Here is a 26316-nt window from a genome sequence, read left to right on the forward strand (position 1 = left end):
TAAATAAAAAATCTCAGAGGAAGCCGTAGAGGGAGAAGAGTGTGGACCAGAGAAATGCAGAAAGACTGATGCCCAAAGACATAATTACCAAACAATTAAAAGTACTGTGCAAGTGAGAAAAGAAGACATTTGAAATGACAGAACAGCTGACCCCAGTAGATAAGGAATAACTTCTGTGTTCAGAGTGGCTTGGTAATACTACACACGTGCTGCCCACAGAAAGTTCATTCCAATTCCTGTCCAAGGTCACTTCTTTGGGATTGCACAAGAGGCAGAAATATTTCACTTTCTGGTATTCTCCCTTTGGCAAGCAGCTTTCTTCATAGCAGCTTTGAAAATATCTCACAGCAAGGAATGTACATAGCAGATGCCTTAGAAGGGCACTGAGTAACATAAGTTTCATGCACCATTCTCTTCCTCTAGGCTTCTGTATTGCATATAATTGGGGGGAAAGAGGGACAAGAGGAGCAGAAGTCTCTCTCTCCTTTCTCCCCCCAATCTGGTTTTCTAAATTTCCCCAAATGCCACTATCTGCAATGTATGTACAAATCTGTACAAGAATTGCCAATAACCACATGTAAAAATCAGTAACTGTCTCATCTTGCATGATGTCTACAGATAAAGACGGAAAACAAACTCAGCGATGTGTGAATTGTTACCTCTCGAATTGTCAGAATTTTCTAGTTCAAATTAAAGGCAATTTGTAGCAGAAGCTTCTGAGATACTCTTTTATTTTTTTTCCCCCTCTAAATCACATTACTTGTTGCTAACAGATTTTTCCACTTGGTAAAACCTGTAGCAAGAAAAATCATTCTCTTGGAGTCTTCTCCAAGCTCAAGACAACAATGTCATTTTCTAAAATTAGACTGCAATTTCAGGTCAATATAAACAAAAGTGGCGAGGCCTAAAGTAGTGTCTGTATTTCCTTCTCTCTTTCTTCACAATCTATTTCTCTAATTATTTCTTATGGTTCTAGTGTAATCATTTTAGCTTGATTATCTGCCTTTAGATATAACTTGCCTCCATCTCCCTCAGACACAGACACTTTCTGTGCTGCAAAGATATACAGCTCTTTCTGGATAGTCAATTTACTGCCATTACAGTAAACACGTCAATCTTCTAGTATTAAATCCTGCAGCTAAATTGTAGGTCTTGTCAAAGGTTTTGAAATTTTGTTACAGATGCATCCAGAGGGAGGATCAAGCTTTACTTGCTTATTTCTCCCTCTGACATTCTTTAGTTTGAGGTTCCTTCTTGTGCTTTAGAGTGTTCCAGGTGGGTTAAAGTTCATTAAAAACAGCAGAAAAAAAAAAAAGAGAGATGTTGTCAGCATTCCCTTGCTGCATTGCTAGTACGTGGGCATAGAAGGGCATATATACCAAATGTTCCCATCCTTCTATTGTAAAGCCTGAGAAGCATGAGCAATCATATTCTTCCCCATCCATCTGTTAAATGTGTCTCATTCACCTCCTAAGAAGAGGTACTTCCATTGAAATTGCTCATACCACTCATAAATACAGAAAAACAGCTATAACAAAACAAAATAAAGTTTTTGTGCATTGGGCAAACATCTTTAGTTTAAATTTAAACTGTTGGGAATTGGGAGAGTTTGTTTCTAAAAAAAAAAAAAAAAAAAAAAAAAAGATTTACCAAATTTATTCTACTTTTGTAATACACTTGGATGACAGACACATAGGGTTCGAAGGGATGTGAATGAGGAAAAAGTGCTTCGGGCCATATTAACCATTTGAACCACTCCCTCTGCCCCAAACCAGGATAAAAGGCTAGGTATGGAGAGGATCAGAAACTGATAATCACATAGAAGTACAGCAGGATCACATGATCTCAGCTAAAAGAGATTTTAAAATTAAATTTACTTAGACAGGAATGCTGAAAATATGGGCAGAGTCGGGAAGGACAGGCCAACTTGACTAATGTAGGCAGAAAGGCAAGTACGTAATTCCTGCGTATGCACACATTTTAAGCATCAGTTGAGGTCACAATCCTTTTATGCTCTTGCACTCAGTTACCCCTTAGGAGTTTGATAGGGAAAAAAAGGACAGAAAAAACACACATGGGGTACAGAAGTACCTCACATGTTGAGAAACTGAAAAGAGACCACAGTGGTAATTCTGCAGGGTCAGCACAGAACACCAAGGACAAGACTTGACAAGTACAAGATCACAGCTCTTTTTCCCACAGTTCCCAGGCTCTGTATCATATTAGCCTCCATAAACACAGAGTATGGCAGCAAGCCAAGATTTTCTCTTTTTACCCATCCTGACTGCTTAAAAAAAAAAAAAAAAAAAAAAAAGCTCTACCATTTGAAAGAGTTAACAGAAACAGCAATAAAGCTTCACCAAAGACAGGCTGGCTCCTGAATCAAGGGAGTAGAAGAGATAAGGTGGATAAGGTGACCTTGCTTGAGAAGAGCAAGGCATTTATCTGAGCAAATGACTGAAAGGGAAGTCTGCCCGTACTTAGCCAAAAACCTGGATATTTATGGCTTCAATGTGCCCTCCAAGCTCTTCATATTAACCCACCCCCACATACAAAGACTGACCCCTAGATTTAGCGAAAGACAGTATCGCCTAATAACATTGAAACAATGTGCTGTCAAGTGTCCCAGTCAATTAAGCCCAATGTTTACTGTTCCCCTAGCAACCTAATCCTAGGGTGTGTGGATATTTCATCTTTTTCCTTACTGCTAAATAAAACAAGGACAAGAAACAAGCTTGAGCACTGGCCTGGTGATCATCCACATAGTTTAGTTACTAGCATGCTCCCAGGCTGCTTTGGCTTATGCCAGTTTTCTGGGAAGTGGTGCCTAAGCCTGGCTAGAGGAATAGCCCATATGGGGATCAATTCTAATAGACAACATAGATACCGTGGAACCAGGTTTTGTTCCTACCGGCCTCAGTCTTCCAGCATTATCCCCAGTTAGTCTCTCTGACATCTACCCTAGAGCAAGCAATGCATAACCTTCACTTCATGTATGAAAACATCATTCTTATGAGAACCCAGCATAATTCCCCGGTTAATGCAGGTTCTTTGTACTGGTGGGATAGGGAGGGGAAATACATGTATGTTCTGTGATTATTTTTCAGCCCTGGAAGGACACCTTTCAAGGTTTAGATGAGATCAAACACTATGCATTGTAACTGGGGCTGGTCCATTTTCTATCAAGGTCAGAAAATTATTAACATCTTCATTTATCAACAGACACATAGAGTTTGCACCACTGTAGAAAGGTCAGAAGTTCCACATAGCCTTCTGATAATTAAAAAAAAATGCTAAACTGGAGCTGAATTTTGTCATAAAAGAAGACATAGCAAAATGAATTCTCTTCCATTTTTGCCACAATAGCAACACCATGATTTTATTTACAAAATACTGGTAAGCTCAAGGAAAAGATACAAGCCAGAGCTGTTTATCATAACTCCACAGACACCTGCAGGCAGTGTGTGCAGGTCAGTGCACTGACAGCTCTCTCACTTCTGTTTGAACAGATGGAGTAAGCAACAGAAGATGAGCATGTTCCTCTAGCGATCCTGCCAGCACTATGGTTTCTATATATCTACTGTAATACCTTAAAATTGAGATGGCCTTAACTTAGACTGAGGTGTAATTTTCTAAAGAACAAAAATAAACATGAATAACAAGTATATTAAAAATATAAGTCACACATGCTGCTCCTGAATGTCCATATTGCCAAATGTTGTGCATCCCCAGACTTCTCACCTGCACTGCCCTAATTTTATTTTCCCCAAAGACTTCCATAATGGACCAAAGATTCTAATTTCTTCTTTAACAAATAAAAAAGAAATGAACAACACCACCACCACATTATGTATGGTCTGATACCTAAAATACTTGAAATTTCTAGCAAGAGTTCATTTTCCCTAGAACTCTGACTTGGCTGAAACTTGGTATATGAGTAAAAATCACAGCTCTTGGCACCCAGGCTTCATTATCATAACAGAGATCTAAACCTATGCAGCTCTCTATGTGCTCTCTATCCTACTATGCTATGGCCTTGCACTGCTATTATTAGTAATACTCTTGCTATTCTGACTTTCAGCTGCGCCTCATTACAAAAGAGTTCAAAGACCACAATTAGAATTAGGGACCAGTACACTTGGGCACATGCAGACACACACAAAGAAATCCTTTGGCTTCTGTCCCAGAAGTTCATTATTAGAATTAAGGTTTATATTACAATAGTAATTAGAGGTGCCAAAAGAAGTTGGGACCCATTATATCATAAATACCTCTACTACATAAATAAATAGCAAAATATATTTCTTACCTTGAAGAACCTCCAGTCACAAGCTTTCAAGCTTGCAACCGCAAGTTAAGTAACAAGGATTGACACACCTAGTTTAAGTAGGTGATTAGTGTCATTGCTATCATCTGTGCTATTTACTCTTTCCTCCATATAGGACAGAATCATGCCTAATTAAAAAAAAAATGCATTCAGTTTGACAGAGAATATAAGACAAGAAGAAGAAAGAACTAAAGACACCTGTACCTATCAGATATTTCATAAAGGGTGATAAGGAGCACATTATGGTTTCATTAATGACTCTTTTTCAGTGCTTCTCATTGAAGAATTTCTTTCGTGATCCAGCAAAATGGATTTAGTTCTGACATTACTCATAGAAACCTTTTCCCCCTGTCCTTACAAAATCACCAACTACCTGAAGAACTTGCATGCTTTTTGCTCTTATATAGAGATCATACAGAAGTGACAAGAAGGTGGGAATTTTATTTTCTAAGTATGAATAGTGGGATCTGTTGTCATTATATTAAGGTTACTGAGATGCCACCAATATCTGCCCACTACTTGAGTTCTCAGTTCTCCTTTCCAGTCTCTTTCTCCTCCCTTCTCAAGTCAGTAGTTTCTTACAAATAGCAAGCCTTAAGTCTTGAGATCAGGTTATTCAAAGAATACCTGAGGCTGCAAATAGAAGTAAATGGGATCGTGGAGTTCATGTCTCCTGGTTGGGACAGAATCTAATGAGCCATCTACTACTATACAGAGATGATATTGGAGAAGGGCTCTTAAACCTCATTTCCTCATAGGAACTCTGTGAAAGTATTCAGTCACAAAAGGAGTGAAAGGAAAGGTAAATGGACCATGAATGAAAGTTGTGATTTCTTCTTCCTTGAGAATAACTCAACTTGTCTTTTTCAAAGGACTTTTTGGAGGACTGTTTAATTTTGCTTACTCATGGGATGTGAGTGTCCAAGGCAACACCGTACACAGTGGTTCTCTTCAGTATGCTTACTTGAATTTACTGGTGCAGAAGTTACCTGATAACAGAGTTGATAAAAAAACATTTTCAATTACAGTTACTGTGCATAAAAACCCTAGATCTGACCATTGCCAGTAGTGAATACTATATAAAGGCTGTGTATACAGCAGCAATATAAACACAAGGTACAGAAACAAGACGTATTGCTCTCTGTGCTAGCCTCCCTGGAACTATTAAGTAAAGTTGAAGTTCAATGTTTAGGCTTTCTTAAAAAGGGTGCCCAGCTCCTCATTGGAATACCTACCTTGCTGAATTTCTTCTGTATAGAACCAGCATCTGCAGGTCATACACTCCCAGTTCTTTCAGTGCTATATGTCTGTCAAGGGGGATCAAGATAACCAAGTGTACTGAGCAAAGCATTGTCAAAATGAGCTAGTGGGAAAAGTGCAAGAGAGACTCTTGTACTCATCCTCACCAAGGCATGGGGAGAGAGGCAAATTTCTGTTTTTTAAAAATCACAGCTGTGACTCCTGAGATACCCTGCCAAAGCCTGCCAGGTCTTTGCCTCCCCTCAGCACAGTGTTGCAAATGAGATTTCCCTCTGTAGTCACATGTGTGAATAGAGATTTGAACGCCTCTTTTCTGACCCACTACCAAAGGTTCTGTCCACAGGACTTTAGGGGATTTCTGACCAATGCTTCATTATTCTATTCTTTGTAGAATCCCTGAATACGTTTGAGTGATAGAGGGGCAGATCTTTTACATGTTAATAAAAGCAGTTACACAAAAAGTGTGTGTTCCTACCCTTGACCAACAATAAGGTAAAAATACAAACTGGAAGACCAGAGATCAAGGGAAAGGCTCAACCACTGAATAACAAACAACTGAGGCTGGATATATAGTTCATTTTTACCTAGGCAATTCAGGAACTGAGATTTTCATTCAGATGAATTTTTGATAAAAATTCCCAGAAATACAACAAGAAACACCCAGTCAACAGAAAGCCAATTATGTAGGATGAAATCTGCCCTTTTTAACACAGTTGTCACTTCTCAGCGTGACAGTATATTTCTGTCTCCTGTATTAGCTGACAGTGGAGTAGGAATTTCAGATTTCAGGTTTAGATACCTCCATCCTTTTGTAGACCTAGTCTCAAGTCCTTCTATGCAAGGCACTCAGCAAGTTTGTGCTAGTACAGCTAAAAGCCTTACTGATGAACAGTATTAGATACCATCTACAACTTCAGCTGACCTGTTGAGCGTAAATCATGATAGTGGGTCATACTTACAAGTGAATTTCAGACCATTGCGTATTTTTAAAAAACAGACCAAGGAAACAACAGACCAAACCATCAAAAACTAAACACTGCATGGAAAACAGAATTCTTCCCCTATCCAGGAGAAGACAATCTGTGTCTGACAGAGTGTGTCACATTCCATGTTACACTACTGAAGGTGCTGAGTTTGCTGACGGTATGGGAAATATTTGTAACGGAAAAAAAAAAAAAAAAGAAAGACGTTTTCTCTCTCCCTGTGCTTCACCAGTACTGTCTTTTTTTTAAAAAAAAAAAAAAAAAGTATAATCAGGTGTATTAATTACAAAGAAATATTTAATATAGTACAATTTTCTGTCTGTTGCCAGTACCTCAATTACATTCAGTCTCTTATATGCCTGCAGCCACAGGCATGTCAATACTACACACTGACGGAAAAAACAAATTCATATCTTATTAAATTTGCAACTGTAGCCGCACCCATTTCACACCTGAATTTCTCATCCTCCAGGCAGATTTCACTTATACATTTTCAGGTAAAATTCTCTGTTTATGAGTTTGTTTCACCATTTAGGTTCTTAAGTAGGCTGTTTCCTTCTCCTTTAAAAATTATATCTGTGTGGTCAACAGAAGATCATCAGATCATGATCCATCAGCTCTTTCTGTCTTCCATTCAGAGCTAAAATCATAAGAATAAAACATATAATGTAAGGCTCATGTTGTATCATTTTTTTTCTCTGTAAAGTAAACTCAGGAGTTATCATTCAACAACTTCATGCATTAACTTATCTTGTGCTTTTAAACGTGAAAACAACTAGTTTGTCTTTTTAATTACTTCACTTTTTGCTATACTCTGTAGTTAGACAAATTCACACAACTGATATTCATTCTTTTGTTTCCATGCATGCAAGTGAGACCTGACTCACCTGACATTACAACTTGTGTGTGTGAAGATGTGCTTATATTCATAGAAGAAAAGCACTGGTAGAAAAACAAAACAAAACAAGACATAGGAATAAAGTACTTAGACAAACCAGTTAAGATCCATAGAGGCCATTGTCAGTTGCACCTTTCCCTCTACTTGCTCTCTCTTATTCCATTTATTCACTGTGAGACAGAAAAACTTTACTGAAGGACATTGCAGAAGCCCTTGTCCTGCTTTCTAGGACATCCTGGCCAGGTGGCTGGAACTCTAGTCTTACTGGTTGAACTTGTACATTTACATTCCCTCAGGCAGAGGAAGGAGGTGAGTTCAAGCCTCCCACAAGGGGAGCTTTCTAATCACCTGGTTACTGGATGAGGAGGCAGGGAGCATGCAACCTCACTGTTCTTTCCAGTGCTTGTGTGAGGCCTGCCCAGAGAGTCCTTTTTAGAGAAAATGCACATTATTTGGCCAGATAGGTGGGTACATTGAAAAAAATGTAATTCGTGGGGCTCAGAAAAGCTCAGATACCTACTGTCTATCATTGTCAACAAACCAATTGTCAAAAAATACTCTCAATGTGCAGGGAATTTACTGAGGAAAGTTTAAGCACTTTATGCTTTGGGAGTTTTCAGATCCAGAGGTCATTTTAGTAGAGGTTTTAGAATTGGAAGTGTTTCTCTTAAGCACCTGTACACACAACAGAGTGACATTTATATGAGTACTGTGTCCTAGTGAATTGCTGGGATATGTGAATGTGCTGGAAGGTAGTTTCTTATTTTTTTCCCCCCTCCCTCTATGAACAACACAAGTCATCATCAGCAAAGGAGACCAGTCAGCAAGTAGTATTCCTGGGCAAAGAGACGGGATCGGTCTGTAAAATATGGCTCCCCACCTAGCACATGAAGGCCACTGTGTGAGTTGCTAGCTCTTTCCTGTTGAACTAATCATTTGTGTAACTGTTTTGAAAGCCTGTATACTGGGGAAATGTAATTCACTTAGATGTTCTTCACTTAGATATTCTAATTTTCTGCATTCATCACTTTTCCAGGGTGTTGCAATGTTTTTGTACGATCTATATCCCTCCTGAGGACCAGTTTCTTTCACAAAACAAAATGTAAATCTGCTGTGAAATCCTCAAGAAAGGTGGACACAGAGATCAGAATATAGGCTGGGATCTGAAGAATTTCTACTTTGCTGTATACAATTTGTAGTGCTTTAACCAAGCACCTTTAGTTTTTGTGTCAAAGTTGTTGACATGATTGGAACTAAGATGACAGACATTCATGTTATGAGTGACTTAGTTCTTATATTTCCTCCACTATATAATGAAGATTTTGTTTCTCACTGTGAGAGTTGTTTTGAAGGTTGTAAGTCAATTCATGTTTGAAAAAAGCTGCCTAAGTGATAATAATGAAAGTAGCTATAGTCTAATTAGTTTTGTTATTCTTTACATCGCTATCTTATGTGTAGTTACTCATCAATGTCCTCATGCTTCCTTTTCCTTTTCCTGAGACGTCATTATAAAACAACTGTTTAAAGGCAACAGATTGCTCACAGATCCTGAGCAAGCCTGGTAAGTACAAGAACAGCTCAGGTCTCTGCTTTTCCTGTTTGTTTTTCAGACTATTTGCATTCAATATGTACTGAACTCTTCTTTTTGTCTGTGTCTAATGTCCAAGCATTTTAAAGCATAAACCAGAAGAACATTGCCTGAGCTAGTAGGAGGGGATAAAGGAAATCCTATACTGGTGGAACAATTACAGGAAGCTGACACAGCCATTAAGACGTTTAGAAGAATCAACCAAGAAGAAAGTGGTTTTGGTGTGGTGCCAAGTTGAAGAAGGAAATAGCTTGTACACAGGGATGAATAAATAAAAAAAAAAAAGTCTTAAAACAAAAGGGCAAAAATAATTGTGCTAATATTTAGCTGAAAATGATCTTGCAATATTGGGACAGTCTGTTACCTATTGGCATTCTGTAAAAGAGTTAAACAGAGAGGGATTTCCTCAAAACTGATAATACGCCCAGCAGGAAAAGACCTCTCAAAACCTTGTGCCCATTTTCATATGGCCTGACTATGAAAGTGAACGTGACTGAACTACGTTATATTCAGACTCTATCCAAGTGGCCCATTAGGAGCTTTTAGCATTTGGCATAATTTCATGTTGCCTGAAAGCCTCACCTGTAATTTGCACTCATTAGAAAAATGGAGAGGCAGCTGTGACTTCATTCCCCACCTTCAAAAACTTTCTAAAGGTATGGTTCTTTTCCTTGGTCTCCCAAATTTTATTGAGCTAAAAGACCTTAAGTTTGCATAATCTCGGTAGAGACCTTAATTTTAAAAGATAAGATCTCCATACTTATAAGGCACATTCCCATTCCTCTGATGTTGCTAATGCTGGTCAGAAAGTTCATGTTACATCATCAAAGAGCAGTTTATCATATTTCACCACCTTGGGGCTTGCATGTGACAAGTCTGCATTTGCGCCATCTCTCCAGAATGACCAAATGTACACGACCCATGGCTGAGAGGTGCAGAGGATGGAGACAAGCACAGGAGCTGACAGCAGGAAGCTTAAGCCACTGATGCCATGGCAAATAGACAGAAACTACCCTATGAGGACTGAAAAATCTTTTTTTTCACAGACAGAAGAAGAAATAAAATACAAAGAGTGTTGAGATTGAGAACTGCATCTGGGCCTGGAACGCAGTAGAGGAAATGAAAGTCAATGGTTCTGGCTGAACAAGTAGGAGAGAGAGAAATAGATACACTTGGTTGCTTATTAACATAAAATTAGAAACCACTTCTTGGAAAACACGTAGGGTAAAGAGTGGAGAGACAAGCTCATCAAAGAGCTGGGATGTGGGAGGGTCACTGGACAAGCTGCTTTAGAAAGCTGAGATGAGGAGGATAGAAGTAGAAAAGTGGAGCAGATATGCTGGATAGTGAGGTGAAGGTCAGCTCAGCAAGATGACTGACAGAAGTGAAATAGCTGAAGAACAGAGACTGAGACAAAACATGTTGTAAGGAATGGATGGGGAAAGGGATGCACTGAAGAGGGAAAGAATCAAAGTCAACAAATAAGAGTCAGTGCTAATTAAAACTTAACCTGTTCCATAATCTTCAGCAGAGCCTTACCTTACAGAGTCAGTCCTGCTGTCAGAAAATATCAGTGAGATCCACAAGCAAAATATCAACCTCGTAACATCATTAGCAATGTCTGCATAGAGAACCCATGTATAAATTTGTATGAATTAAAACTGAAGCTACCACTGCATCTGAAATGCCCCAAAAGTAATCCACTCTTGAGTCTAAGATGGGAAATGACAGAAAATGTCTAATCACTATTAAAACCAAAGTCAGCTTCCATAATAAATTCACTTCTATTTAACTTCTTTTCATGAGTGTTTGTTATCTATCTGTTAGGATAAAAAATCTTTTCCATTCTATTTTTTCTCACAGCTAGGACATTTAAATTCTAAAAACAAATCACTGTTTAATAGCATTTAAAAGCTAAACAGATTGAGCCATTTAGGTTTCTCTCAGTTTTCAGATAAGTCACTTTTTTTGCTATAATTTTCACAAATCCTTTATTTTTCTGGAGATAGCAGATGAAGTCTATAACTTAAGTGTCGTATTATGCTACCGTCTGATTATTGGGTTAGTTAGTTTGGAAATTGACATCCTGGATAAATTTACACTGTTATTAAATAATTATTTTAAATGATTAGAAGATTGTTCAGATAACTCAGCTGGGCTTTACTGGTAGGTAAATAAGTTGCCATTGTAAATAAAAACAAAGAGGTTATAAAGAAATATCAGGCCTACATATCAGCTTCTAACTGAACTCACAGCTCTATGCTTCTGCTTATGTCACGGGGCATAATGTTGACCCTTTTTTTTTTTTAACCTTAAAATAAGCATTAGTATTTAAGTGGATGGCCATTCCTAGGAGTCACACTGTTTCGGTAATATCTCCTTGCATAACATTATTTACATACCTAAATATTCACTAGCAGATCGGTTCATTTTTGCCTGAATGTAGTAAGAAAAATATCTTAGGAAAGCTTTATCATGAATTATTTGTTTTAAACTTCATAATATATGTGTGTGCCATTACATTATAGTACTCTGGTTACATAATTCTGCAGTTAATCTAGAGTTACAACATGAATTTTATAGATAAATTGATTGTTGGTAATGACTAAAATTATGATATGGACCCAGACATTCAGTTCATTATGAGAAATAATTTCCCTCAGAATGTTCTTATCTTCTCCCTCTTAAAAGGAAGCCACATAGTCTGGCATTTCTCAAAGGCAGGTAAAAGAACTAGAACACACATATCCTATTCATACTGAAAACTCTACACTTTCCTTTTGACATCTATGAGAAAGGTCATGTCTGTCAGGGGCACTTTGCTTTCTGTATCATAGAATCATAGAATCATGGAATGGTTTGGGTAGGAAGGGATCCTAGGGACAACATCCACTAGACCAGGTTGCCCAAAGCCCCATCCAGTCTGGCCTTGAACCTTTGCAGGGATGGGTTGCTCTGGGCAACCTGTTCCAGTGCCTCACCACCTGCATAGCAGAGAATTTCTTCCTCATATCTAACCTAAATGGGATCTAAATATCTTTTAGTTTTAAGTCATTACTGCTTGTCTTATCATTACACTTCCTGATAAAGAATCCCTGCCCATCTTTCCTGTAGGCCCCATGTAAGCACTGAAAGACTGCTAAGGTCTCCCTGGAGCCTTATCTTCTGTAGGCTGAAAAACCCTAACTCAACCAGACTGTCTTCATAAGAGAGGTGCTCCAGCCCTTTGATCATCCTCATGTCCCTCACCTGGACTCATTCTAATACATCCATATCCCTCTTGTGCCAGGGGCCCCAGAGCTGAACACAGTACTCCAGGTTGGGTCTTATGAGAGCAGAGTAGAGGGAAAGAATCACCTCCCTCGCCCTGCTGGCCACACTGCTTTTGATGCAGCCCAGGATACAGTTGGCTTTCTGGGCTGCAAACTCACATTGCCAGCTCATGTTGAGTTTCTCATCAACAAACACCCCCAGGTCCTTCTCCTCAGGGCTGCTCTCAAACCTTTCTCTGCCCAGCCTGTATTTGTGCTTGGGATTGCCCTGCTCCAGGTGCAAGACCTTGCACTAGGCCTTGTTTATCATTATGAGGTTGACTCAAGCCCATTTCTCACGCCTGTCCAGGTCCCTTTGGATGGCATCCCTTCCCTCCAACGTGTTGACCACAACACAGCTTGGTGTCGTTGACAAACTTGCTGAGGGTGCGCTCAATCTCATTGTCAACATCACCAACAAAGACATTAAACAGCGCCAGTCCCAGTACTAACCCCTGATGAACGCTGCTCCTCACTGAGCACTTGACATTGAGCTATTTGACATTGAGCTATTGACTGCAGCTCTTTGAGTGAGACAATGCAGCCAATTCCTTATCCACTGATCCAGGAGATAAAGGTGTGGTGCGGGAGTGCAGGACAGTGTCAAATGCTTTGCACAAGTCCAAGTAGACGACATCAGTTGCTCTTCCCTTATCCACCAATGCTGTAACCCTGTCATAGAAGGGGTTTATATGAATGTATTCTACTAGACACAGATTTGTCTAAACAACTATCTCTTCATTAAATATAGTGCTGTATGAAGGACATCAAGGTGCTGGAGCATGTCCAAAGAAATGCAATGAAGCTGGTGAAGGATCTAGAAACAAGTCTTATGAGGAGCAGCCCAGGGAGCTGGGGTTGTTTAGCCTAGAGAAAAGAATGTTCAGGGGAGACCTTATTGTATTTTACAATTACCTTAAAGGAGGTTGTAGCGAGGTGGAGTTTGGTCTCTTCTCCTAAGCATCCTGTGCTAACTCAAGGGGTAATGGCCTCAAGTTGCTCCATTGGAGGTTTAGGTTGTATTTTAGGAGAAATTTCTTCACTGAAAGAGTTGTGCAGCATTGGAACAGGTTGCCCAGGGAAGTGGTTGACACAATCCCTGGAGGTCTTCAAGAAACATGCAGATGTAGAACTTAGTAGCATGGTTTAGTGGTGGACTTAGTCCTAGGTTAATGGTTGGACTAGATGACCTTAGAGGTCTTTTCCTACCTGACTGATTCTATGATTCTATGATATGAGAGATCGTAAGTAATCATAAGTACATTGTAGTACTGCTTTGCCCAAATGGCAAAATTTTTATGTAAGATGTACTGATTACAAATCTCCTGCTGAACCATCCCATTATCAATAAGACAATATTTGTGATTTCTTCAGTTTTCCCTTTTATAAAAATAGGAAGTTATGCAACTTGCTATTCCTAAAATTATTCTTCCTAAAATTATTACATTATTCCATTAAATTATGTAAATTATTACATTAAAATAATACCTTTACTGGCTATTAAGATTGAGTAAGAAATGCCAGATGCATCAATACCATGCCAGTTAAACAGTCTACTGTATATTCCTTATGACACAAACTACTAGTTATTGGAGGAAAGTAGCATTTTAGTGTGTGTGATAATTTATAATACACAAGTAATGTGATTTTAAACATTAAGATGTGCAAAAGACAATTTATGCTTCTTTCTAGCTAGACTTTGTCTTTCCAACAATACTCCATTCCTGTGTTAATTACCCTTTGCTTTTTGTTCTATCCAGTTTTGGCTGTTAGAACTGCAAAGACAAATTTGTGTATTCCCTGTAAATCTCTGCTGTTTGAAAGGGAAAGCATTTTCTAAAATCCAACAGATATCCTGTAATAAATGTGGGCTGTCATGTATCATAGTCTGATAGGATTTAGTAAATACAGGGGTTTTATCAGTAACTATCACATGGATAATAAGGCTAGGTCATTTTAATATCCTTCTCTGTGGAGGCAACAATGATAATGTCACAGAATACGTCATTCACCCAAAAGATTCATTCAAGCACAAGCCAATAGGGCAACAAAGACTGGTACTATTCACAAGGCAAAAGAGAAAGCCTCAGGCATATCCCAGTCATGACACAGTTCAGAAGGCTATGCCAGGGTTAGAGAGCTCCATGGAAAGGTCCCTGCTGCCTTTGCCCATCAGAAAGTGGAGAGAGTATAAGAAATTTGTGAACTCAGGAAAAGCATGCTGTACAGAAATATTTTATCTGGCAGAGAATGAAGGGGGGCAGGGGAGTGGGGGTGGGGGGAAGAAGGCTTACTGTTGAGTGTTGTTAATTTCAAGGGACAGTTGCACACCCTCACTCAGCCATGGCATTTTTTTCTGAGGCCAGCGAACTTGATTTAAGGTGAAGGAAGCTGTCAAAGATCAATGGTGTCCCCAGGGAGAGCACTGAAGCACCTCTGGATCACCCACAGCATCTGCACCCCACTAGCTCCCACACTACTGAGTGTGGCCCTGGATTGCCCCTAGAACAAAGAGAAGATGCTTATATGTAAGAACGCAACAGGCCAGGTAGGGTATCACCTTATCTGTCCAACAGCAAACATGAAGAATAGCAAGAAAACTTCATTTTTCTCTGTTTGTTTGACTGGCTAAAGGAATATAATCCCTAATCAGGATTCTAGCTCCTAATTTCTCTCCTATCTTTTCTGTCAAGAAATGGCTTAAAATGCAGAAAACAAAACAAAACAAAACAAAACAAAACAAACAAACAGGCAAACAAAAAAATACTCCTTTTAGTTGACTGCTAACTAATCAACATACCTTCCCTGGGGGGCGAACCAGTTCAATCGTTTCTTGCAGTGATATGAACATATTTTTACCTTAGAGGACAGTCCAAACAACAGGCTATGTAGTGTCATGGAGTGCATTCCTTCTCTAGATGGTATACTAGTTTGAATGAAATAATGTTTTCATCAGATACAAGAATGAAAGCAAACACCTGTGTTAGGACACTTGCTGGGAAAAAGCAATACCTAGTTTCTAGCCCCTGCTGTAGGCAATGCTTTGTGCAAAAGTCTGAAATGATATTTGAATTCCGTGTATCTGTATTGATAAATTGATAAATTCTATTTAACCACTAAATCTTACTTACATGAGGCCCCTAAATCCCATGTATGGGATTTTGTATGGGAGTAGTTTAGACATCCTCTGCTCTGCAACTTGACTCACACACTATGCAAGGAAAGCAGGTGCCTAACTTGGATGATGTAAATCCATTAGATAACCAGTTATTAAGACTTAGAAACAGTCTGTACTGTGATATTCAAGGCTCTTTTGAGAACATAAGCACTCCAGAAAAGCACTAGTAGAAACATGTGCCTGCAGAATGTGACTGCTTCCATGGTTCAACCAGCAACAAATTGGGCTTTTGTGGATGAATATTCTGTGCTTAAAAGCAGAAGACGACCCAGGTCCTTTTGCAGACCTAGCTCTACCTCTAATTTTATACTTCGGGGTTAACACACAATGATGTTATGCAATGATCATTTAGCATATTCTCCTTGGGATTTAGGACTTCCTTGTATTCAAAGTCCTGTGTAGCTGGAAGGGTATCTGGACTTTTGGACTCAGTGATTGTATATTCTTTAAAAGGAAATTGATTCTACAGGCATTGAGAGTAGATAGGTTGTGTTCCAGGAACAACAAATAAAACACTTTTTAACATTTCAGATACTGTAGTCCAGAAATTTCAGTTTGCTCTCAGCAGTTCATACTGAGATGAATATGGATAGAAAATCTGCCTATTGATAAAACTGCAGTAAATCTCTTCTTTCACCTAAAGAAGAGGCAGAATTTGCTCTTCCACATACAATAAATAAATAATAAATAAATAAATAAATAAATACCCACAATGATTGCTCAAAAAAATTAATCACTGTAACAAAAGGAGATTGAAGGTTTTTACTGGAATTACATTTTAAGGCTGTCTTTCTTTCAGAAATCTTAAACAGGAACTTGATGTTACACACTCCAGTAACCAAGGAATCTGTAAATAAACATCTTATTTTTTTGGGAAGATGAAACATGGTTTGTTCCAGCCAAAGTCAGGCACAGCAGAACTGTTATTAATGTGATTACAGCAGGTATTAACATTGCAAACAGAGAGCAGTAGCTTCCATACCATCAATGAGGAAACAAGAATTGCAGTTCACACAACTCTAACATGAAGCAGTCTGAAGTGCCAGCTAATACAGCCCAGTTCCCAGGATATACAAATGAGCCCTAGCAACGCCATGTAGATATGGGATTCTTAACTGCTTTTAGTCTGAAATGAAACATTAACTTAATCCTGCTGGTATATCTGGCTGGTATATTACTCATTGCTTAATAGGAAAAAAAATAAAAATAATAATAAAAAAATCCTGAATTAAAGGCAAGGCCACTTTCCTTGTATTTTTTGTGTCCCTCTCTTCAGGAAAAATAAAACTACGGTTGCAGTTTGGACATCCAAATGTGGTCAGACTATACTTCTCAAGTCTTACAACTAGTTGGGAAGGTATGTTTTCTCAGCAGGGCTCTATTCCTACTGGAGTTACATTACTCACTTTTTTTTTTTTTTTTTTCCCTTCAAGACAGTGGCCTACAGCTAGAGGAACTGGACGTATCATGTGCCTCTATAAAAAGATGGTCTGCACAAATAGATTGTTTTCAAGAGAAAATAAAATATAATCTTATCCTGATAGGGGGCCTACTTGAAAATTATTGTTCTCATAAACTTTTATGCTACTGGAAACATCCCCCAGAATGAAGCCCAGTTCTCTTGATTATTTCTTGGATATAAAATTAATGCAGAGTAATCCTTTACTGACAAATAAAAACAATTATAGGTGGAAGTTTAGTTCCTTTTATATGCATATAAATATAAATCAGCATTATAAATCAAGCAACTTTCAATTAAGCATGATCAGTAATTTACTTCAATTATGTTCATATAAATATTGAAGATAGAATTACTTTTACATTATTGATGATTAAGTAATAGCTTTTCATAGTAACTGATTTTCACTCACATCAGCAACAACAGTATCTTTTGTTTAACAGTAGATTATAATAGGAAGAATTACGGCCATAGTCCTTGCATTATGATTAAAATACTCCATTGCAAACAGAAAATATAAAGTTGCCAGCACTGTAAGAAAGTTGATATTGCAGAATTTCTGTCGTGCCCTCACCAGTTTGAAGTTTGATGTTTTGCTTCACGAACAAGGTGGGAAAGTCACAGGTTTGTGCTTCAGACTTCTCCTTCTGATCTATGGATTTGATTGACAAGGGCAAGAAAATCTTTGGAATCCTCAGAAGAAGAGGGGAGAAATTCTCCTCAGTCTCTGATCAGCCCCTCAATTTTTTTGAACGAGTTCCTCCCCTGCAATGTGGGTATACCATTAATCTTTTGCCTAAGTATTTAGCATTTAAAAGGACAAATCCTACGTAACTTAGAGAAAGTGCAGAATACTCATATGTACTGATTTATGCTACTTCATCTCACCAGTCCAATTCAGGCACCAAAACTGGAGGCCTAAGTAAATACTTTCTCCTCCTAATTCAGATGCCTAAGGTAGGAGTCCAGGTTGCCTCCTACAGTCCTTAGAATAAGAGAAACAAAGAAAGAGAGACAGAGACAGAGACAGAGAGAGAGAGAGAGAGAGAGAGAGAGAGAGGGAGAGAGGGAGAGAGGGAGAGACAGAGACAGAGACAGAGACAGACAGTGAGGGGGGGGGGGGGGAGGGGGAGAGAGAGAGAGAGAGGCTAAGGCAATGTTGTAGTGGAAGATATACCTTGCAGGATCACTCATTCTTGATTGATTCCTGAACACACACACTGACTGCACTCTCAGGTGCATGATTACTTACAGGTAATTCCATTGCCTGACTTGAGCTGAGCTGGATCTAAACCTTAGCTCTCCACTGAGCCAATGGAGAGTTTATTATTGAAATCACTTAAATTCCTCACATAATCTAAAACACATGTGGCTAAAAATCCATAGAAAGAACTCTGTTAACACTGAAATGAATATCTCTACCTCCTTTCAGACTTAGAAATGAGTTAATGCTCATAGCTATTTCTCTTGCCAAATTTGGTGTATTCATTTAAGGAGTTAAATATGAATCCTTGCTCTACTTTACTGGTAAGGAAGGAAAGAATGTCTCTTTGAAAAAGTTTTTTATGCCCTTCTCTCATTCTTCCATATACTTTTCAATTGCTGTTGTCATATTTTCCAGTCTTAACATCCCCCTGAGTAATTACTGCCGCACAATTAAGAAAACATTTAGAATGGAAAAGTCATTTGTTAAAGTTTCATTCTAAGCCAATGGTGTACTTTCGTGCTTTGACTGATAACCTTTACCCTGACAGCTTGCTGGGATCTGATGGCTGTTTAGGTTCACTTGTTACTTATTCTCCATCTGAATTGTCTATGACCTCACCTCTCAAGTAGTATATTTTCTTGCTGAAACTAACTCATTTTGACAGGTCAGGAGGGTCCAGCTTGACAATCATTAGAGCACAAAAGACATATTTACCTAGATTAGTGTGCAGTGCCTTTTCTTCACTACTGTTCTTCACTGTTTGGTGGGTAAACCACAACTACGTTTTGTCCTAGGACAGGGTTCTGTACTGTTCCCTTGACATTCTCTGCATATTTACAGTAAGTGATACAGAAACTAATGTCAGTGTTGAAGCAATAGGTTAAAAATATTAATACCCAAAATGATTTTTTTTTTAAATTATGCTGTACTTTTTTCAGAAATTAGGTAATTTATGAAAACTACTCCATATGCAGAACATTGGTGTGTAGAAGACTATATGATATATATTCCATATTTAATTCATATATCCAAATATTCATTTTTAGAGCAATACTAACAGATATTCTAAAATATATGCATTAAAATGGGTGTGTCTCATGGTGCCAATGAAAATTTGTAGGCCCAACTCCTCCTTCCACCCTTCTCCATTGCTGTAGATCTGCCACTGATAATGGGGCTGTGCAAGAACAAAGCTAAAGACACTGAAGGTTGGACTATAATAGGAGGTTGAAAAATCAGAAATGATCAAAAAAAAACAAAAAGTAAAGTTTCAGTCAGCTTAGCTGTTTTCCCCATCTTTAATATGTAATGCTACACAAAAGTGGCTAATATGGAGAATTGATTAAGGTATTGAACTCCCCTTCCTTGTCTATTCACCTTTTTAATATTATGGTTATACCCTCAGCTTTACATTGCTTACCATTATTTTAAAAGTTCTGCAGGACTCTTTTCTTTGTGTGCCTACACCTGTCAAGTGGCATTTTGATTTCATTCTATTCCTGTCTTGTTATCTACCCCCATGTTAATTTTTCACATTTTTGGACAGATGTTCCAACAAACATCTGTCTATACAAAGGGTATGGTACCTTTTGTAAAGAACAACGTCATTAGAACCTTTTTCCAAGAGTTTCACAAATGCATATAGTAGGAGCTAGCATCAGTCAATTCTTATCAAAAATAAATATTCGGAATTGCTTACTTTGCATATTGATACTGTACATATTCAATAACAAGATGAAACAGAATTGAACAATGGGAACAGACAGATTTCAAACTGATCCATAGTATGTTAAACTGAATAGCATAGAGAAGCTTATTAGGACTTCTGAAAGGACAATCAAGATTTGAAATCCTTGAATTTGAATTGAATTTGAAGTAAAACAGAATTTGAAATTCCATATTGCAAGTTCAAAGGGATGTACAACAAGGGGAGTGATCTGAAGTACTACTAGACATTAATGGAACTTTAAAAAACATCACTGCTTAAAAAAGGTCTTAAGCATACAAACATATATATTGTGTGCACCTGTTTAAATTACTTTCTAAAAGTAATTAAACTGAATGCATTAAATGAGAAAAAATAACAACACAAATATTATAGATGCATAACCTATCATGACAGTATGATATCATTCAGAGTAACAACTTCAATTTCTGCCATGACATTACCTTGGAACAATAAGTGACACACCAAAGTTTGGACAAAGTAATGATCATTACTGGAAGTAGTGGAAAAAAAAATTCTTAGGAAGGAATGGGGATAGGCATGTTACAATTCTACAAATTAATGACTAACAGTCAGCTGTGAAAGTAGGTCTTCATTTTTAATGTTTTCGCCAAAATCAAAAGTCAAATTGCAATCATGTATATTGATAGGCATCTCACTTAAAGTTGACAAATAGAAGTAAATTTTTTTTACATAACACTTAATTAATGGCATTCTGCAGACCATTGCTTCAAATCCATAACAAAGCCAAGAATTTAATAGGATTTTTTAAAAGATTAGACAATTAAAGAGATAAAAAGAACTATATAGGTGTGTGAGAGAGATTATGTACACATACAAGATATAAAAGAACTTTATTGAAGTTGTGACGTAATCCTTTCAAGTAAGTAGAAGAATGCCAATATTAAAGCTGCCTGCACAACATTAATTCACCCTTTTATGAATGTGATTATAATACTGGCTTAAGTTAAATGATCACATCCTTTTTCCCACAGGACTTCTGCTTCTTTTTAGTCATGCTGCAGGGACATGTCCAGGCAGAATCAAGTTTATCTGCCTACACACCCAACAAATCAAGGGTAAAAACCCCAAACCTAACAACAACAAAACCAACAAAAACCCACCTCTGGTCCAGAAGCTGTACAGTCATGTTAACAAAATGCTGCATTTGATTTAATGTGCCTTCTGCAAGAAGGCTACACGGTTTCCCTGCTGCAGCTGGCTTGCTTCTGGCCAGGGGAATACAAGTGTGGTACTCGGGGCTATCTGCAGCCAGCTGTGGAGGTTTGCCTATGGTTATATCTTGCCTATGCATTCATATGTCTTCATTGGCAGGTGCAGATTTTTAATTTTGAGAATATTAAATTCAGGTCTCTTAAGCAGCTTATAACTATATTTTCCATTCTGAATTTGTTCAAGACAAAATGCTGTTATGAGTTACTGGCATGTTTTGCTGAGTGACTAATTACTCCAGGAAATGTTGCACAAAGTATTCTATGTCTCTGAACACCACTTTTTTTTTTTTTTTTTTTTCTTTCTGGTTTTAAAACAGGTCCCAAGACAATATTGCCCGTGAATAAGCATCTTTCAAGACAGCAGTGGTTACCACAGGGAGGCCAGAAAGTCAGTTACCAAGACTGAGAGGAGTAATATCCAGGAAAAGGTGGCCTCTACCATTCTCCCTCCCTATCCTCATGTTTCTTCTGCAGAAATCATTTGAATGTGATGTGACAGGCAGTGATGTGCATGTACTCTATACTGTAACAGTGTCTTTGAGCGTTTCTTGAGCGTTCCTATCTTCTATAATATAAAGTAGCCAACTGATACCAATAGAAAAAATAATGTGTGTAAATTTTTTATATTAAAAATGTAGCTCTGTTTAACATTAGCCCTATTAAAACCACACATGGAAAATACTTAAAAATATCAATGTCATTTAGCTTTGAGGGCATTTTCATAGAATCATAGAACGGCTCGGGTTGGAAGGGACCTTAAAGATCATTTAGTTCCAACCCCCCTGCCAAGGGCAGCGACACCTATGACTAGACCAGGTTGCTCAAAGCCCCATCCAACCTGGTCTTGAACACCTCCAAGGATGGGGCATCCACAACTTCTCTGGGCAACCTGTTCCAGTGCCTCACCACCCTCTGAGTGAAGAACTTCCTCCTAATCTCTAATCTAAATTTCCCCTCTTTTAGTTTAAAACCATCCCCCCTTGTCCTGTCATTATCTGACTGAGCAAAAAGTTGCTTTCCATCTTTTTTACAATCCCCCTTTAAGTACTGAAAAGCTGCAATAAGGTCACCCTGGAGCCTTTTCTTCTTTAAGATGAACAGTCCCAGCTCTCTCAACCTTTCTTCATAGGAGAGATGCTCCAGCCTTCTGATCAACTTTAACATTAAACCAAATCACTTTAACATTTTACCAAATAACGTAATATGCAGATCACCTCATTTATGCACAACGGAAGGAAAAAAAAAAAAAAAAAAGGTTTCAAGCTTACAGCTGAACGTACTAACTTACACCCTGAAACTACGAAAAATATATGATGTTTCCAATCCATTTGCAAACACTTTTCTAATTTCTGCTGGTGTAAATCTAGTGTAAACGTGCTGACTCAAGTGAAATTCTTTAGGGAAATAGTGCAAATGAAGTTAGAATCTGGCATGAGAGATCAAAAAGCATTTTTAGAGAAACTGATAGTTTGAAATACTGGATTATTCTGGTTTTTATTATTCACTTTAAGGCTACCAATTTAATTGTCTGGAGAATGCGTCGTGCATTTTCAAAGTTGTTCAGCATGCTTACGGTCCACCTAAAGCTAGCTTGTATTTTTAAGGTACTCCTAAGCACACGTTAATGCTTAGACCCCCTAAAACTCTTATGACCACCTGCAGAACATTTCTCCAGGTCAATTCCCTGAAATAAATTGTGCTTGGAGTGTTAGTTATAAAATCTGTGAGTGTGGAAAATTACTGCGAATGGGGCATTGAAAAGTGAGACTCCTAGAGCCCACTTTTTTAGCTTGTAAACACAATGTATGTTAAAAATAATTTCATTTATTATTTTGTTGATGTTGTTGTAATGACAACAGCTCTTGAAACAAACAAACAGAAACACACACACACACAACATTATAAAGAAATGAAATATCAAAAAAATACGACTAAGGCTCTTATCAGTGCAGGAATGATTTCCCAGGTGATTTTCCTATTGTAGTATTTTATAGCAGAAGCCTCCTTCAGGCTAATTGTTCTGGGGAATTCAGTTTATTCCAGAATCAACACCACAATTGTTCAACATAGAAATACCCTGTGCTGGTCTGTCTAACCCAGTTCCTATGGGTAAAATGGAAGCTACTGTTTTAAGTTACTGTCTAAACAGAAAGAAGGAAATAATGTGGTGACAAGGGCTGGATGAGGTGTATGCTGAGTTGAGGCAATTGAACCAACAGAGAAAAACAGACTGACCACAAAGGCAAGGCTATGGGAAAAGGCAATAGGAGGGTGAGTTCAGACAAGCCGACAGGGAGCTGTATATAACCCCTAACTGAAAAGGGAGGTATGTGAACTACATGTGTTGGGCAGTTGCAGCCATTGAAGAGTTAAGAAGATGTATCATGTACTGAATAATAGATCAGCATAAAAATAGCATTTTGGTGCATAAAAGTAAGCCACAGGGATTTTTATATTTATATGCAGAAATACAACAACAGATTTAATTAGTTTATGTGGTAAGTATAAAATAAGGCACTCATTATGATAGTATCTAGTCAACAAAACTGACCAGTTAAAACATTTCCCACGACTTGCCCAGAAAGTGCTGAAATTTACTAATTCTGCAACTAATAAATAAGTAGACATTTTTAGCCTCCTGAAAACTATATCACCACTACATCACTCCCATTCTCAGTAAATTGTTTATTAGGCAGTATAGGGTTATTTTTTAAATTTATACCTGTGTATACATAGATGAATTCAAACTTCTGTAACATGTTATATAGGTGTCACTGTAAGGCATTTATTTAAATAAGGATTCTTTCTGTGAAAATTAAACTTTGAAGAGATGCTGTGCAAAGATGTTGCCAGTACATAACTTTGTCTGGAACTGCTTGCTTCATTTTCCAGATGTTCTTGGTTTAGGTATGCGATGTTTTGTTCCCCCTGTTTGTATGGCTTTCAGCCAGGGTATGCATAATAGGTATCAATATGGTCACTTTAAAATAAGAACAAATTGAATCTATCAGCACTTCTAGTACTGATTATTCACGGATGCCCATGAAAACATTCTTTGGAACATTTCAGTTAGGTTTCTGGTTGCATACTCCTAAGGAGAATTTGATAAGAACTCAAAGTCTGTTATCATGTTCCTAACTCTAAGAAAAGGGGTTTTGTTTTGTTGTAGGTAACACTTTAACCATCAAACTGATTATGAAACACTTTCCACTTCAAGAAAGCTTCAGACTGCATATTCTCAATCACAAGTTGATTATAACAAAAACTGTAGTAATATGTGCATAATCAAATGGTAGCTATAACACAAGAATTATACCAAACTTGCTGACAGAAGACCTTTCTGTACTACAGTCACATTCTCACTCTGGGGTGCACAGTACATAGAACCAATACACAATGAGTAATAGTAATACCCAATTTAATAATCTAGTTATTAAAGTGGATGGACTGTTTTCTCATAAAGCTAATCTTTTTCATAATTAAGTTAGGTCCATTAAATGGTTCCAGAGAAAGCTTTGTCATTATTAATTCTAACTCACAAAATGTTATAGCCTATTGTTCTAATACAGACAACACCTGTGCTTCTCCTTTCAAACTCAAATATTTCTGATCTTAGAAAAGGTAAGGGGATGAAGAAAAAAATGAAGCACAAGAAAAAAATGCAGTAGGACCAAGCAATGTTGCCATGATACAATACTTCCTTACTGAGGATACTTCAGAGACCTTCTTGCAAGCTAGCTAGCCATTTTGTATTCTTTGTGAATGTCAAAGTCCATGTGAAATCAGTAGAAGCTACAATACAAAAGCAACGATCATCTGATCTCATTAAGAATACCTTTAAAGCTTTTCAGTCATGGTACAATGCATAACATACATTAAAGTTTAACGATATTGCTGCAGTATGGATCATACTTAAAAGGGAATGTTAATTGCAAACCACATCCTTCTCCAGTTAAACAACCCTATGTCAATGGCAGCATGTGTTTATACAGAAAAATAATATTTGGAAAGTATTTTCTCTATTCCTAACTGTCATTTAATGTGATTTAATGGTTAGAAGGAGAGGAAGTCACATCATATGTCAGGTATGTTCTTTGCAGATCACTGACTGCAAATTGGCAACAACAGTTCTAAATTGTGTATGATTTGCAAGAAATGAAGAACTTCATCTTGCAGAATTCTTAGTACTTACTGTTTGGTTTTTTTTTTTTGTAATGTTTTCAGCTCATCAGAGGAAGCCAAGATCAGTAGCATTTTGTACGCTTGAGCAAAGATATTAATCTTACTTTATACTAGACTATTTCTGGAGACAGGAAACCAGACTTCTTTCATTTTAAAGGTACCTTAAATGACTTAGATGAAGTACACTAAAACAAAAGGTACAACCAAGTAATTGCCTTGTCTTTGCAGAATACTGACATCACAGTTTGAGAGCTCCTCTTATAACATATTTACCTGAAGAGCTACCAATACAGACCTCGAACCCAAAATACTAGAGAAATAAACTAACCATATGAAATGATAAGATTTCTTACTTAATTTCTTAATTAATTGTTAATTAATTAATTAAACAGTATGTATTATTTCCAATTTTAATATTTCTCCTAGTTTGAGTTTACAACTATCTTATTGGCTGTCATTTGCAACTCGTGACTGACTCATGGGTCATTTTTTTATATAAACATAAACTTGAGCTTTCATTTCAGACAAAAAAAGAGACAGTTTTAATTTCAATTCACAAAAATCTGCAGCAGCTTTCAGAGATGCAGCTTTTATTTTGCTTAAAGGAAACTTTTTTCCCATTTTTTATACCAAAAGTTAAACAAATAACTGAGTCACAGTGGAAATATGAACAGAGAGCTACAACAATCCCATTAGATTAAAACCTAGAATTCTACTGGTGATTAGATCCAAGGATGTGCTCAAGACCAGCATAAAAAGTGGATTAGAAAACCCTTTCAGTATTCCTCTCTTCATTTAGCACAGCTAAAGGAGCAGCTGATTTAAAGCTTACCTACACCTAGCTTCTTGTGTAATGCACCAATTCACACCAAAGTATTCACAACTACCTAGGAATGAGTAGTCTAGACGTGGTGCATACTACTGCTACCTTACAGGAGTTGGTTTGACTTAAGATCAAAAGT

The 26316-nt window shown here is 37.6% G+C and overlaps 1 long non-coding RNA gene across 2 annotated transcripts; it reads right to left on the reverse strand.

Moving 5' to 3' along the window:
- Positions 1-7038: 7038 nt before the first annotated feature.
- On the reverse strand, positions 7039-21215 carry LOC118250489 (uncharacterized). Of its 2 annotated transcripts, none has more exons than XR_004779461.1 (3): positions 21062-21215; positions 17579-17769; positions 7039-7210 (listed from the first exon to the last, which is right to left on the reverse strand). It is a non-coding gene; the product is annotated as an uncharacterized LOC118250489 (long non-coding RNA). The 2 variants fall into 2 exon arrangements; XR_007709049.1 differs by lacking the exon at positions 21062-21215 and adding an exon at positions 18926-19020.
- Positions 21216-26316: the final 5101 nt, after the last annotated feature.

The sequence above is a fragment of the Cygnus atratus genome, chromosome 1 (genome assembly GCF_013377495.2).
Source record: "Cygnus atratus isolate AKBS03 ecotype Queensland, Australia chromosome 1, CAtr_DNAZoo_HiC_assembly, whole genome shotgun sequence".
Taxonomy (NCBI): domain Eukaryota; kingdom Metazoa; phylum Chordata; class Aves; order Anseriformes; family Anatidae; genus Cygnus; species Cygnus atratus.